This window comes from Halyomorpha halys, unplaced genomic scaffold, assembly GCF_000696795.3.
Source record: "Halyomorpha halys isolate HHAL.00 unplaced genomic scaffold, Hhal_1.1 Scaffold65.1, whole genome shotgun sequence".
NCBI lineage: Eukaryota > Metazoa > Arthropoda > Insecta > Hemiptera > Pentatomidae > Halyomorpha > Halyomorpha halys.
Genome location: NW_027109066.1, coordinates 50040 through 66864, shown reverse-complemented (window position 1 = coordinate 66864; position 16825 = coordinate 50040). Strand labels below are relative to the sequence as shown.

General features: G+C 30.5%; 1 protein-coding gene across 3 annotated transcripts in view; it reads right to left on the bottom strand.

Annotated features, from left to right (window-relative positions):
• Esp (Epidermal stripes and patches) overlaps positions 1-16825 on the bottom strand; it is a 158328-nt gene that overhangs the window by 136484 nt on the left and 5019 nt on the right. Inside the window, exon 1 of one of the 3 annotated variants that reach the window (XM_067047272.1) lies at positions 10284-10401. The exons of the other annotated variants lie outside the window; for them this stretch is intronic. The gene's annotated coding sequence lies outside the window, so the exon portion shown is untranslated. Of the gene's footprint in view, positions 1-10283; positions 10402-16825 lie in introns of those variants that run through there. 3 annotated transcript variants of the gene reach the window in all.

Genomic DNA, 16825 nt, shown 5'->3' with positions numbered 1-16825 from the left:
CAGCCACCGACACCTTTTCCTTTTTCCTCCTGGTGCACCTTTTAGCATCCTCTTAGGTAGCCTACATGGCTCCATCCTTTCTACATGTCCCAACCATCTTAGCCTGCTCTTCTTAATAGCACAGAGGATATCAGGCTCTCCATACAATTCTTTTATTTCGTCATTGCTTCTGATTCTCCACCAGTGCTCCTCTTTAACGGCTCCATAGATCTTTCTTAGACTCTTCTCTCCCAAACCAGTAGAGCTCTTCTATTTTCCTTGGTTAGAATCCATGTCTCACTGCCATACATTACCACTGGCCTAATTATTGTTTTGTACAACAAAAGATTTGCTTTCCTGGAAAGACTTTTGTATTGGAGAGCTTTTTGCAGGGCTTAGAAACATCTGGTTCCTGCTACCATTCTGCCCTTAATTTCTACTTCTAAATTATTGTTCTCCGTCACAACTCCTCCCAGGTATTTGAAAGTACTGCAGCTGTGAAACATGTTTCCCCCACATTCACAATATATCTTCTCTCCTAGGTCTGTCTAGAGGTTTTCATATATTTAGACTATTTTACAATGAAATTAAAAATTTATTATCTTGATTTATTTTCAGGATAGCTTTTTTTATTCTGGTAACTATTGTTGATATAATCGTTGATAACTTCCTCTGCATTTTATCCAATTCCAAAGTTAATACCACCACCGTTGAACAACTGAATGTTGTACTCTTGTAGAATTTAAATGTCCTCATAATGACAAAATATGAGTTATAAATAAAAAAAGAATTTCCAAATGCTTTATTTTAATGATGAGAAGATAGTTGGCCGTGATTAATATATGTGAGAAGATGCTTGGGGGTGCGTTCAGAAAACAACACATTTTTTTTTTTAAAAAACTTATTTAATAGTGCCAACGTTTCGGTCAGAATTTCCAGCCTTCATCAGGGCTACTTACAGAAAATCGGAAATCTAAGTTTGTTAGCACCTCCAGAAACCATCAAATACGAATTTTCGAAAAAAAAAAAAAAAAAAAAAAAAAAGAAAATATTTTGGTCCAAAATTGTCGGCTTACATTTTTTTTTTTGAAAAATCAAAAAAATAGAATTGACTCGATTCGGGATCTATCTATAGAACTGACTCTATTTGGAAATATTTCTCCCCTAACTATACTTGGCAGACTCATTAACATTGACTACTACCCATTCATAATTTCCATAAAAGAAAACGGAAATCGGGCTGAAATAACTGATCGGGCTCTTGTACTAGACGGAACCAAAGATTGTAGTTCATCAAATTATCGATATTGCGACCAATCGATAGTTTTACATCAATAATATAATGCTCAACTTTCCGGGGTTTATTTTTCACCCATTTATTAATAGATATATCCCATTAAACATTTTTCTTGTCTTAGTTGATTTCACCTTAGGTTTTCCCGAGGTCCTGTTTTTCCCCATTACCACATTTGCATCACCTTATCTTCATATAGGGAGCTGACTAAAATGGCTCACGGTGAGAGTTCAGTAATGACGCAGTCATAGCGGATAATAATTATGAACATCTGGAACGTACCATAGAGACAGTTTTTTAATTAATTAAAATATTTAACAACTCAAATTGAACGCTATTAACGGTTCTTAGTATTTTCAATTCTAGACAAATTTTCCATTGAATAAATTCTCAAGACAGAATTAAATTATAGTGAACTGCTATATATTTATATTTCTGCTATATATTTGAAAAAGAAAAACGTTTAAATTTTACAATAAGAAATTTTATTTATTTTGTTATCATACCTTTATTGACATTTACAACAGTAAATAATAATACATCCAGTAAATTTGATGTGAGATCATACTATGACATAAGCATGTAAAAAAACTACCCACTGGTAGCACTGTAATAACATTTTTACTTTAGATTTCGCCGAAATCTTATAATCAGGCGCCTCTGAGAATTGTCAGGAATGAAAGAGGAAGCAAGGTTAGAAACTAGGATTGAAATCTGGAACATTAAGGTCTTTATGGATAATTTGATTGTTGACAAAGTAAGGAGTATTGAGGATTTGACGAAGGATTTTGGATTGTAAGGATTGGACATGAGAGGAATTCGAAAATTTAGTGGAGTCCCAAAGCTCAACTTTGTATGTCCAGATGGGCCTTATTACAATCACGTGGATCAGTTTTTTTTAATGGATTAGAAGCTTAGACCGTTTGTATAGTAAGTGCTGCAATAGTCGAAATCGACGTGCAGTTTCCTGTCTTTTCAGTCTTGAGTGAGGATTCCAGGTTAGTCGTTTGTCCAGTTGGAGCCCAAGGTAGTGGATCTGTTCGTCAGGGGTAAGAGAAACATTATTAAATGTCACTGTAGGGCAGTCGGTATGTTTACGACGAAGGGTAAAGAGGATTTTATGGGACTTATTTATTTTTTTATCCTTCAGAAATTTTATTAAAAGACCTCTTCTGGAAATTGTCAAAATTGGAGTTTGCTCATATGTCAACTAAAAGGCTTATTTTAAAAATTAGTACATGAAGTATTGTCACGGTGAATTATTTAAAATAATATGCTCTGAAACAAATAAGGTATAATTTGAATTTGAAGTAGACCAATTAATTATATATTATACCACACTGGTGTCACAGCATATATTTTTATATAATACACCTTGGCAATACTTTCACGTTCTAATTTTTTCAAATGAGCCTTTTAGTTGCCAGATAGACAAACTTCAATTTTGAAAATTTCCAGAAGATGTTTTTTAATAAAATTTCTGGAAAATAAAAATAAGTCCTATGAAATCACCTGTACACTTGGACTTAAGCCTACCGACTGCCCTACAGTATACTTTGACAATTTACTCTTGCTCCTGTAGAACAGATCTACTACTTTGGACCACTCTAAATTGAATTTATATTTTGTTTCTTTATTCAAGTATTACACTTACATATTTAATTAGTTATTTATATTTCTAAGTTCCTTTATATTTATAAGTACCTTTGTTAGCAATAAAGGAAAAACAGATTGGATTTATACGGGAAAAACCGATACCACCCGAACTTTCCCGATTGCATTTCGATTTCGTTAAAACTGTCGTATTCTTTTCAGGTACGATAGGAATTTAATATAAATCAAATCTTGATAAAATCCGGTGCCTTGTGCGCATCACGCTACTTTCACTTACTTTAATTATGAGAAGATATTTGACCCTAGATAATATATATGAATAGAAGATGGTTGGTGGAGCGGTCAGAAAACCACACAAATAAATTGAAAGAACTTATTTAATAGTGCCAACGTTTCGGTGAGAATTTCTAGCGTTCATCAAGTCTAAGAACAAGATAACAAGATAACAACTAATGAATACAGAATATAGAAAATATATACAAAATGATTAAAGTAAATAAATGTACAGAATGAAAATTAATAAAAATAAAGTAATGAAAGAATGGGCAGCGGTAGCAGGGTGGTAACGCGCCAGTCTACCATTCCACAGGTTGTCCGATCGAATCCCCGGTCCCACCCGGTTTTTTTTAAGCACAAATTAATGCAAATCTTTCTTTCTCTCAATTTTTTTTCCATAACTTAAATTTTTAAATTATTATTAAATTAAAATATGCATATTTCTTTGCATTGAATAACTTACATATTTAATTATCTATATATACATATTTATTTTCCACTTCTTTCATTATTATTATTATTATTATTATTATTATATGGGCAGCAAACCATGGAGGCCTAAGTCCTCGCGCGATGTATTTCCCAATATTAGGATGTAATATTCCCAGAATTAGGAAATACATCGCGCGTTTCTTGACGTTGTTTTTTCGCAGGGTGGGCTCGTGACTCCCACGCCTATTTTTTGTGAGTGCCACCAATTGGCTAACGGGCCTCACAAATGCCCGAGAGGAGGTTGTCAGAGAGATTTGCATTAATTTGTCCTTAAAAAATTTATTTTATTTATTTTCTGTATTCATTGGTTGTTATCTTGTTCTTTGCTCTTAGCCTTGATGAAAGCTAGAAATTCTGGCACTATTAAATAAGTTCTTTCAATTTAGTTGTGTGGTTTTCTGACCGCTCCACCAGCCATCTTCTATTCATATATATTATCTAGGGTCAAATATGTTCTCATAACTAAAGTAAGTGAAAGTAGCGTGATGCGCACAAGGCACCGGATTTTATCAAGATTTGATTTATATTAACTTCTTGTCGTACCTGAAAAAAATACGACAGTTTGAACGAAATCGAAATGCAATCGGGAAAGTTCGAGTGGTATCGGTTTTTCCCGTACAAATCCAACATGTTTTTCCTTTATTGCTAACAAAGGTTCTTATAAATATAAAGGTACTTTAGGAATATAAATAACATCAAATTTCGGTCACTACTTGTAATTTTCAAGCAGTTGCTACGAAAGGATATTCGTACCAATTTTTTTATTTATGAAACAATACATCTGAAGAACCATTAGACGTACTACGTCTCTTCTAGCACTCATATTAAATCTAGTTTAATTTATTATAAAGTAGTTTATTAAATTTACCTTCGTAGGCGTAGTATTTTTCATGATATTTGCAAAAATAAATATATTTTTAGTTACTAAGACATAATTTCTAAAGCAAAATTTATATCCATATGCATCATAAAAACTCCTACCCCTACAAAAGTACGTTTCATAAACTACTTTATAGTACGTTAAACTAGCTTTATTTTGAGTTTTGGCAGACATCTATACTGCAAATGCTTCATGAGATATGCTAGTTTTTCATAATTCCAGAAGTCTGGTACGAACTTCTAAACTACAACATTTTGTGAATTTATTTTGTCAAATAACTCGTACGAAGATAAACGTAATAAACTTCTAAATAGTACATTTAAAGACCTTTAATTTGAGTGCTGGTAGATGTCTCTACGTCTAATGATTTCTGAGATATAGATTTCCCACGAGATATTCTACTGATATATTATATATATATGATAAATAATAACTACAGATGTTTAAGTAAATATTTCATGAAATTTAGCTTTAAAAAAACTCACGGGTTATAGTCATTTATACGTTGTTTGGAAAATATTTTTGATTTAAAAAAAAATCTATCTCAAGACCCTTAAGACGTGCATATGTTTGCCAGCACTCAAAATTAAAAAAAATTAACTTAATATAAACTAGTTAATGCCACCTATCTAAGTTGGGGGTCGTAGTTTATGATATGCGCATTTGAATATAATCACATGAAATTTTGTCCGAACAGTTATAAATCAATTTATTTTAGCAAAGTTGATTGATAAACATCATAAACTACTTTATAGCTGATTAAACTAGTTTTAATTTGAGTGCTAATAGACATCTGTACATCAAATGGTTTTTGAGATATAAAGTTTTTATAATAAATTCACTAACTACTGATCTTTAAGTACGTCCCATACAACATTTTTATGAAATGTTGCTTTTTAAAAAGCTATTTCTCGAGAACTATTGAACGTAAATAGCTCTATTAGGGCTCATATTTTAGAAAATTTGCTCTTCTTTAAATGACGTTCTCTTAGGTTTTCTTGTGTTCTTCTAACTTTTTGAGATATAGAGCTCCGAATGATAAATTCGTTTTTTTTATCGCTTTGAAACAGTCGCCATTTTTTATTACCCCTACTTATAATTGGCAGACTCATCAGTTTTGGCTAGTAATTATATATAGTTTTCATTAAAGTAAAAAAAAACTGTTACTCCTACGAAGATAAACATCATAAACTACTTTATAGCTCATTAAACTAGTTTTAATTTGTGTGCTAATAGACATCTGCACGTCAAATGGTGTTTGAGATATAAATTTTTCAAAATAAATTCACTAACTACTGATCTTTAAGTACGTCCCATACAAAATTTTTATGAAATGTTGCTTTTTAAAAAGCTATATCTCGGGAACTATTGAACGTAAATAGCTCTATTAGGGCTTACATTTTAGCAAATTTACTCTACTTTAAATGGTATTCTTTTAGGTTTTTTTCTAGCGTTGTTGGTAGTTTCAAAGAGGTGAAGCCCCGGAGGAAAAACTATTTTTAACGTTTTGCAACATCGGCCATTTTTTATTCCCCTTAACTGTACTTAGCAGCTCATCAATTTTGACTAGTAATTATACATAAACGTATTAAATATATTTAATTTTAGTTTCTCATGACTTTTTTTTATTTGAGATTAGCAGTTCACACCTTTTGCGAGACTAGGTTTTTTTGGCACAGGCGTCATCAAAACGTATATTTCCGTCAAAAACTGGGATTCAAATTTCAAGATATGATTCATATTAAATTAATAATTTTTCTTTTATTATTTATTGTTGATCATTACTCAAAATACAAGGCGACAATAATTGCTAATTGCTTAGTTCTCAGCTCCAACGACAAAAGATGACATTGTTTCTCGAGTTAATGACGCACTTATTGCCACCAGATCTGAACTTGAATTCAACTCTCCCTTATCCAGGATTAATTAAACAAAGATAGTTTAGCCAGATCCAAACAAATAAAATAATTTAAAATGAAGTGGCAGCTTATCTAACGGTAGGAGAGATAAACTGCTGTAAACCTTGCGTAATCAAATCCTAATTATGTTTATTAAGATGAAGAGCCACTGAAATAAACCTCAATCAAATAAAACTGCTGAGGAAAAAAAAAACTTTTAATTAAAACGGGAAAGTATAAGTTGTAAATTTTGTAAGAACTTAATTTTATTATATTTTACATTTCTGAGGAGAAAAAAAAATTCCAAATAAAATATAAACTTTTCTATATTTTTAACCATGAGAAGACAGTTGATCGTGGATAAAATATATGAGGAATATATGGTTAGGGGTGCGCTTAGTGAACAATATAAATAACTAAAAACGTATTTATTAGTGTCAAGTTTCGGCTCTATTTTCTAACCTTCATCAGGGCTAATAATAAAAAAACAGGATAACAACTAATGAATAAAATAAAAAAGAAAATATAAACAGAGTGATATATAGTAAATATTTGTATGGAATAAAATTAATAAAAATAAAGTGATGAAACAAGTGGATAATAAAACGTATATATAGGTAATTGAATAAGTAAGTAAAATAACATAATTAAGGAAATAAAAATTTTAATTTATGTAATGCAAAGAGATATGAATATTTTAATTTAGTAATAATTTAAAAATTAAAGTTATGAAAAGAAAAAAAAATGAGAGAAAGAAAATATATGTAACTAATGAAATATGTAATTATAATACTAGAATAAAGAAACAAAATATAAAGTGAAGTTAGAAAAAAAGAAGTGAATAAAAAACATTACATAGCACTAATAGATAATAGTACAAGAGCCCAAGAGGAGAAAAAAGGCAGTTATCTTACCCCAATTTTTGATTACTTTAATGAAAACTATGTATAATTAATAGTCAAAATTGATGAGTCTGCCTAGTATAGGTAGGGAGAATACAAAATGGCGGCTGTTATAACAATAACAATAAAAAAAACGAATTTTTCATTCGGAGCTCTATATCTCAAAAAGTAAGAACAACACAAGAAAACCTAATAGTAAGTCATTTTCATACAAATTTATTAAAATATGAGCCCTAATAGAGTTATTTACGTTAAATAGTTTTCGAGTTAGAGAATTTATTTTAAAAAATCTATATCTCAAAAACTATTTGACGTACAGATGTCTATTAGCACTCAAATTAAAGCTAGTTTAATGAGCTATAAAGTATTTTATGATATTTATCTTTGTAGGAGTAATAGTTTACATGAAATTTGCTAAAATAAATTGATTTATAGTTGTTCGGACAAATTTTCAGTTGCCAAATTTATATTCATATGTACATATCATAAAAACTACTACCCCTACGAAGATAAGTGTCATAAACTACTTTATAGTAAGTTAAATTTCCTTTATTTTGAGTGTTGGCAGAGATATGTGCGTCTTATGAATCTAGAGATATATTTTTTCAAAAATCCAACATTTTATACGAACAACTAGAAATTAACATTTAGTGAGTTTATTTTGTCAAATATCATAAAAACTACTACTCCTACAAAGATAAACATAATTAACTATTTTGTAGTAAATTTAACTAGCTTTAATTTGAGCGCTGGCAAACATCTGAACCTCCAATGGTTTCTGAAATGATGTTTTTCAAAAATCAAACTTTTTGTCTAACAACTATACATCAATTTATCTTAGCAAATAACATGAAAACTACTATTCCTAAGATGGTAAAGGTCAAAAACTTCTTTATAGTCCATTAAACTAGCTTTTATTTGAATGCTAATAGACATCTGTACGTCTCATAGCTCCTGAGATATAGATTTCTCAAAATAAATTAACTAACTACTAATCTTTCAGATGATTTTTAAGTAATTTTGCTTTTGAAAAGCTATATCTCGAGAACTATTGGACGTAAATAGCTCTTTTAGGGATAATGTTTCAGCAAATTTACTCTTCTTTAAATAATGTTCTCTTAGATTTTCTAGTGATGTTGGTAGTTTTTAAGATAAAGAGCTCCGAATGAAAATTTAATGTTGTTTTAAGGATTTGAAACAGCCACCATTTTTTATTCCCCCTTCCTATACTTGGCAGACTCTCCAATTTTGACCAGTAATTATATATATTTTTTATTAAAGTAACCAAAAATCGGGGTGAGATAACTGCCTTTTTTTCTTCCCACCTCTTGTACTATAAGTTCTTTCAACTTAATTGTGTTATGTTCTGATCGCAACCCCACCTTCTTCTCTTCATATATTCTATATAATGCCTGTACAACATTTCAGGATAATTATCTCATACTCATGCACCTTTGCATCAAACTTTATTATGATGGAATATGATTTCTTGTATTTTTATCTTGTATTCAGCTTCTAACTTTTCCATAAGTTTTTCCATATGAAGTTAGGATCATATATTAATTTTAACTTCCTAAAAAGAAAACCCAGAACAAAGCAAAATATAGAAGTGATGGAAACCACGTGAAAAAGTTAGAAGGAGAATACAAGATAGAACCACAGGAAAACATATTCCATCGTAATGAAGTTAGATGCAAGGGTGCACGAGTATGGGATAATTGTCCTGAGACGTTGTACAAGCAAACTATAGAATAGTTTATATTCTGTTTGGAAGTTTTTTTCACTTCAACAATTAAAAAATTAATATAATCAAACGTCCATATTTTAGCAAATTTACTTTACTTTAAATGATGTTCTCATAGCTTTTGTAGTGTTCTTAGTACTTTTAAAGATATAGAGCTCCGAATAAAAAATTAATTATTTTTAAAGTTTTGAAACAACCGCCATTTTTTATTTCCCCTACACATCAGGCAGACTAAGCAATTTTGGTTAGTAATTATACATAGTTTTCATTAAAGTAATAAAAAATTGGGATGAAATATCTAATTTTTTTCTCCTCCTGGACTCTTATATTACCATGAAGGATCAGAGGTCCAGTACATTAGAACTCACAGGGTTTACTCGCGGCTATAGTAAGGAAATAAATAATCACCTGTCGAATCTGGCTGTATTCGAACCCGAGTCATTGGAATAAAGTAACACTGAACCACCACGCTCCCATATATATATATATATTTGTTTATGAGACAGTTAGCCTGTACAATACATAGTTACATACATCACTGGTGTCACTTTACAATAATAGTAAATTGAAAATCATCAAGATGAGCTACTTACATTCCTTACAGTAAAAAATAATAATAATATAAAAAAAGGTCACTGCATATTTAACAATATGTAAAAAATCTACAGGAACAGATCCTGTTGAGAAGATAACTATCCAGCTCTGAGGTATAACATTAGGGTTACATAAATAAATAATAGTTTAAGGTCCAATCGTGGGGGTACTGGCAGAAATTGAAACAAAATAATCAGGCCAATATTGTTTAATCTCTCCATGTATTGGGTTCGATTCTCTCCATTGAGTTTGACAATGACCAAATACCGTTCCATCAAAACTCCGACACACAATTTGTGTGAGAACAACCCAGCTCAAAAACGAAAAGTAATGCGAAATTGACATTACATATTTAAGATGAGTACATGAGAGCAACTGTTTCACTATCGATTTTACTTTTTTTCTATTTTGACGAAAACGGTTTCCATATAGATAGGACGAAAAATTATAAATAAACTTCAGCCAACTAAATTAATATTTTTTCCCTTTTTAAACAGGTATGCACTTTCTTAACAAGGAAATAACTCTTCTCAACGGACAAAATGTTCGGACCAGTGGCTGTCCGGTGTAAGGAGGTTTTACTATAGTAATGTTTATAAGGTAAACTTACCTGGAAGAGACTGAAGAGATAGAACTGAAGCTGGACGGATTAAAGGAAACTCATCCTAACGGTACAACCAGATCTCACCTCCCAACTTACACTAACATTTCCTTCTCATCTGTCGGGACTGTCAAAGTGTTTCAGTAATTTCTTCAATTAATATCAGGAAATAAGTGACATGATAGATTTAAAACAAGTGACATAAAGGATAATAATAACATATCCCAATTCTCTTATCTCCTAGTATAAGCTTTCATCTTGGTTTAAAGTACTCCTTTATAAACAGAGGGCTTATCAGTGCTATGGTAAACAGTCACATTACCTTCCCTCATCAATAAGCATTATCAATATTTACTTTCTCTTAATGTTAGTTTACATGGAAAATACTTGCATAATGTCCAGGAATAGAGTCAGTTATAGTAAGATATAGTGCATGAACTTTTATTTTTCCAATTGTATTACTAATTCAAAGAACAGTAAATATGATTATATGTAGGGATGAGATTTTTATATAATAAGAAAGTCAAAATATTTACAAAAATATTTCATAAATATACAATCAGAATTATTTAATAAAAAAAAATAAAAAACAGGGAAACCTGATTAGAAAAAATCTGAAAATGAACAAAATACTTTATACAAATTTTTACTTTCACTTTCTTTTATATGGAATATATAGTAAGGGAAATAATTCGAATTTGAGACTTCGATGGAAATACATCTTTCGAGTCCAAATAACCAAGTCTCGCAAAATGGTTTGAATGTCTCAAGAGCGCAACTCAAAAATAAGAAGGCGTACAGAACTGAAATTATATATTTAAAGCAAATCGACATACCAGAACTTCCACTATATTCAATCTTATGAAACCCCTAAATAAAATAATTTATATAAATTTTTTTGGGCTTGATTTGTGCAGGATGATTTTTTTCTGTGAGGATGGGGTGGTTCAGTGAGTAAGGCACTGTAATTCTCAACTCCCAGGTCAGAGTTCGTGTCCTGCTGTAGCAGATAGTTATTGCTTCTCAAACACGAGCCGTGGATCGAACTTGGGTGTGGTAGACTCTCCTGGGACACACCCAGCCTCTGAAGTAGGTAACCTTAAATTGGGGGCAAAACCTGGCGGTTGAGCATGATTCTGACCAAATCACCTACTTGCACAACCGTTGGTCTAGTACTTCCTTACTAAGTACTGAACCCTAGGCTAATGCTTTCTTGTTTGTAGTTGTAAATGTTTGTTTTGTTTTTTCTGTCCCGGGTTTACGAAATAAATTCATAATTCCTTACAATGTTATCCGAATACAACGTAACTACAACTATTGGAAAGCTGAATTTACAGCTGTTCCAACCCATATAAATATATTTTATATTTATAAGTAGTTTCAAATAAAAAAAAAACGTATCAAAGTTTTTAATCCATATCTCCTTAAACAGTATAATTATAAAATCCCGGTCAAATTCGTGCAGTTTAGACCTGTCCCAAATCCCTCCTAAGCCTCGTGTCGAGTAGTTGAATTGTGGTTTTTAATTTTATTGTGTGGTCATAATGAATATTCATAAACGTCATAATCTTTAAATGATCTATGGATATCTTATGATAAACCCTTTATGTAGATGAATCCATAATATTTTTTATTACTGGAAGATTATTGATTGACCGTGTGTATAGATGAATGGAATATGGTCCGGCTGCGGTAAAAAAAAAAACTCAAATAGTAGATAATTATACTATTTTACTGTTTTATTGGGCCTATTTTTTATTAACTGTTTAGTCATTTGTTATTTTGTTTTCCATACTATCTTTAGAATTTTTTAGGTTTATATCCCAAATTTTTAGAAATCATTATAGATTACGTAGAGACGTTGATGAATACTCATTATGTTACAGATAAAATAATATAAATTAAATACTCATTATGTTACAGATAAAATAATAAAAATTAAAATTATAATAGCAAATTGAAGGACATCAAAATGAACGTCATAATCTTTAAATGATCTATGGATATCTTCTAATAAACCCTTTATGTAGGTAAATCCATAAAATATCTTATTAATTGTTTTGTTATTTGTTATTTTGTTTTCCATACTATCTTCAGAATTTTTTAGATTTTTATCTAAAATTTTCAGAAATCATTTATAGATTATGACGTTAATGATTACTCATTATGTTACAGACAAAATAATAAAAATAAAAATTATTATAGCAAATTGAAGGAAAAAATTGATATATAAAGTTATTTAAATAGTCCAGCTGCCTATATAGGTGAAACCAAGCAATTGTTGGATGATAGAAGGTATCAACTACAGGCATGATATAAGAAATAAGGAGAAGGGTCCCATTTTATTAGGATCCTCTTAATTTCTTATAGTACCCGGAATTACTTATTATTCTTACAAGAGCCGGGAAGAAAAAAGGCAGTTATTTCACCCCAATTTTGGATTACTTTAATGAAAACTATGTATAATTAATAGTCAAAATTGATGAGTCTGCCAAGTATAGGTAGGGGGCATAAAAAATGGCGGCTGTTTCAAAACCTTTAAAAAAAAAGATTAAATTTTCATTCGGAGCTCTATATCTTAAAAACTACCAACAACATTAGAAAATCTAAAAGAAAACATTATTTAAAGAAGAGTAAATTTGCTGAAACATTATCCCTAAAAGAGCTATTTACGTCCAATAGTTCTCGAGATATAGCTTTTAAAAAGCAAAATCTCTTAAAAATTATCTGATTTATTGTAAATAGTAACATAAAATTTTACCCATATTTTTCATAAATCTATTTTGCTTAACATATCTTTATAGTGTTGGTTCAAATTAGTTGTATCTGGTTTAAAAATTTACTGTATAACTGATGTTCTCTGATAAATAAATTAACTCATGTATTTTTCTTTTGAACATATTGTTTTCTCTATGCAAAATTATAGTGCTATCAAAATCGAACTGATGTTGGTTTTTAGTTTCTCGCTGAACTAGTGCACTATTGATAAAATAGTAAGAGGAGAAAAAAGGCAGTTATCTCACCCCAACTTGTGATTACTGTAATGAAAACTAGATATAATTACTAGCCAAAACTGATGAGTCTGCCAAGTATAGGTAGGGGGAATAAAAAATGGCTACTGTTTCAAAACGATAAAAAAACGTTAATTTTTCATTAGGAACTCTATATCTTAAAAACTACCAACAACACTAGAAAATCAAAAGAAGAGGAAATTTTCTGAAATATGAGCCATAATATGAGCTATTTACGTCCAATAGTTATTGAGATATAGCTTTTTAAAAAGTAACATTTAATAAAAATCTACTGAAAGTTTAGTAGTTAGTGAATCTATTTTGAGAAATCTGTATCTCAATATCCATTCATCGTACAAATGTTTATTATCACTCAAATTAAAGCTAGTTTAATGGGCTATAAAGAAGTTTATTACCTTTACCTTTGTAGGAATAGTAGTTTTCATGATATTTGCTAAAATAAATTGATTTATAGTTGTTCGGACAGTAGGTTTGGTTTATGAAAAACTTTATTTCAGAAGCCATAAGACGCACAGATGTCTGCCAGCACTCAAATTAAAGCTAGTTAAATTTATTATAAAATATTTTATAACGTTTACCTTTGTAGGAGTATTAGTTTTTATGACATTTGACAAAATAAACTCACAAAATGTTAATTTATAGTTGTTGAAAATCGAAGACCACACCATGGCAAACGTTTTATTTTATTGATTGATATGAAAATTTATTGTTCAAAATCTATTTATATATGATTAAATTAGCTTATTTTTAATATGGAGATAATGCTAAAAAAAACAAGCAATTCCATCATCAAATGAAACCATTCAAGAGCGCTGAGAGTATAAAAGGCTTCTCAAGAGAACAAGATGTGACATGTTGAAAGAAATATATTAGGCGAGGATCGAACCAAAGAGGTGACAGGATCCCCATCACTGAGATAGCAAATCAAGACAGGAGTACATCAAGCCGGTAATAGAATCCAATATACGTTTCAAACGTTGCGGGAAAAGTCACCAAAAATGTTAACATGTGGTGCCGTCCGCGTATCAGACGGTTAACCAACTTACGTCCCCCAAGTTTTGAGTTTTGAAAAATATTGTTAAGGAAATCCTGAAATTGAAATACGGCATGAAACCCGTCACTCCCGCCTTACTTATCTGACTTTTCAAACAGACAACTACAGCGAGTAGGTTGGTCGATTTGACATGTCGTACAATCGCACATGAGGAGATCATAACAACAAAAGGCAATCCTTCCCCACCGGACCCGCCCCGCTTAGACCCCCGCGAAGCGACGGCTCTATAGAACTTTGGAAATATTAGCTTAAAACGGGAAGAGGAGACTTTAAAATAGTTAAATCAAACAATATTTAAAAAGCGCCTGAAGTTGAAAAACAACAAAGGCAGGATAAAAATCATTGTTAGCAATAAGACACAATGTATGGATACAAAATGTTAAAGAATTTAATGAAGAACAAAGAAAAAAACATTCGGTTGGGACTGGAAATACTATTGGTATCTTTCCCGATCTCATGACTTCTTCCTTATCTTTTATTACTAGAACAAAATTTACATTTTATTTAAAAACAATATTTGATCCTTTTTCTCAACTTTATTCTTTTTAAAAACCTTCCAACGTTTCGACCACTCAGGTCATTTTCAAGGATACCTACAAACACTCATTTTAATTATTTTTATAACAATTTCATTATTTCCTTCACTTACATACTGATTTCTTTGGTCCTACCTTTATTTTGTTGTCATTTTTTCTTTTAAAATTCTTAAAAATGCCGGCTAATTGCCTTTGTCCCATCTTTAAATAAATTAATCATTAAAATAATATCATAATAACATTATAATTTTTTTTTGTTTTTTTAAAAATAGATTCCTACTTACATAATTTCTTCTGTATAACTCTTTCCTAAATTTAAAATTTGTAGAAAGAGGAATTAGGAAAGAGTTATACAGAAGAAATTATGTAATTAGGAATCTATTTTTAAAAAAACAAAAAATTTTATAATGTTATTATGATATTATTTTAATGATTAATTTATTTAAAGATGGGACAAAGGCAATTAGATGGCATTTTTAAGAATTTTAAAAGAAAAAATGACAACAAAGTAAAGGTAGGACCAAAGAAATCAGTATGTAAGTGAAGGAAATAATGAAATTGTTATAAAAATAATTAAAAGGAGTGTTTGTAGGTATCCTTGAAAATAACCTAAGTGGTCGAAACGTTGGAAGGTTTTTAAAAAGAAGAAGTTGAGAAAAAGGATCAAATATTGTTTTTAAATAAACTAAACCACTCTCAAACATGAATATATCAATAAAAATTAATCAAAAATTTATATTTGTATTCCCATCTTGAGAAACCCAAAAACCACGAACTTTTATAGCAACAGAAAAATAAATATTTTTTGTTCTTCCATAGTCTAATGTTTTTTTTTGTTTGAAAAAATCACAAAGATAGCGATAACTTGAACAAGAGGTCACTGCCCTACACAAAACTTGGTCACGTAAATAGATTAGTAAATGAAAATCGTCTGAACCACACACCGGACCAAGTTTGTTTACATTAGATATGTCAAGAAAAATACCTTTTCTCAAACTTAACAGAAAATAGAGGTATAAAGTTGATTAAATTTTTATGGGACCAACTCTACCAATCTTTTAAAATGAAATAAGACAGGATTAGAGGTAGTGTGGGTATTATGCCCGTTATAGGTGAGTATATTAAGGAGTCATCTTAGCAGCTTCGAAACAGTAGTAGGGGTATTCATGATCTTTGGTTTAACATGTTAAAGCGTGTTAAATGGAAAAACTTATGTTAAATGGAGAAATATTTCCTTCTTTTACCATATTAAAACGATATTACATATAACATGGTTGAGAGTCCGTTATTAGGTCTGTTAAATGGAGAATGACGTCACGAAACAGACCAACTGAGCTTGTCACCGTTTTATTTGTTGTTGTTTTAGATTACTTACTCGTAGTTTGTGTTTTTTCTTTTGTCTTGTGTTTTAGACTTTTTAAAAAATACAATCAGTAGCCAAACTTTTACACTTCTACTTTAAACTTATTTTAGGCATGTTGTTATAAATTACTGTAATTAAAACTTAGAAGTAAACAATAACATGAAGTTTTGGAAGGAAAGGTTACAAGTTGCTCAGAAAATCCGCTAGAAGCTCTTATGCATTTACCATTTAACATGACTTTAAATAGGGCTGCTCACAATGCTATACTTATAACATTTAACATGGCAAAACATTTTATATTTAATAAAATATCATGAATACCATCATACATACATTCATACATAGTGTTTGTCTACGGTCTGGATGGGTTAAGTTTTATTTGCTTGCGGTTCCTCCTACAGAATGAAAACTCGGGTCAGAATAGGGCGTAACCTGTAGAATAACCCATTGTCAGAAATGGGCAAGAAAGGGGAAAACATAAGTAAAGAAAGGGGAAAACAGAAGTAAAGAAAGGGGAACACAGAAGTAAAGAAAGGGGAAAACAGAAGGGCAAGAAAGGGGAACAC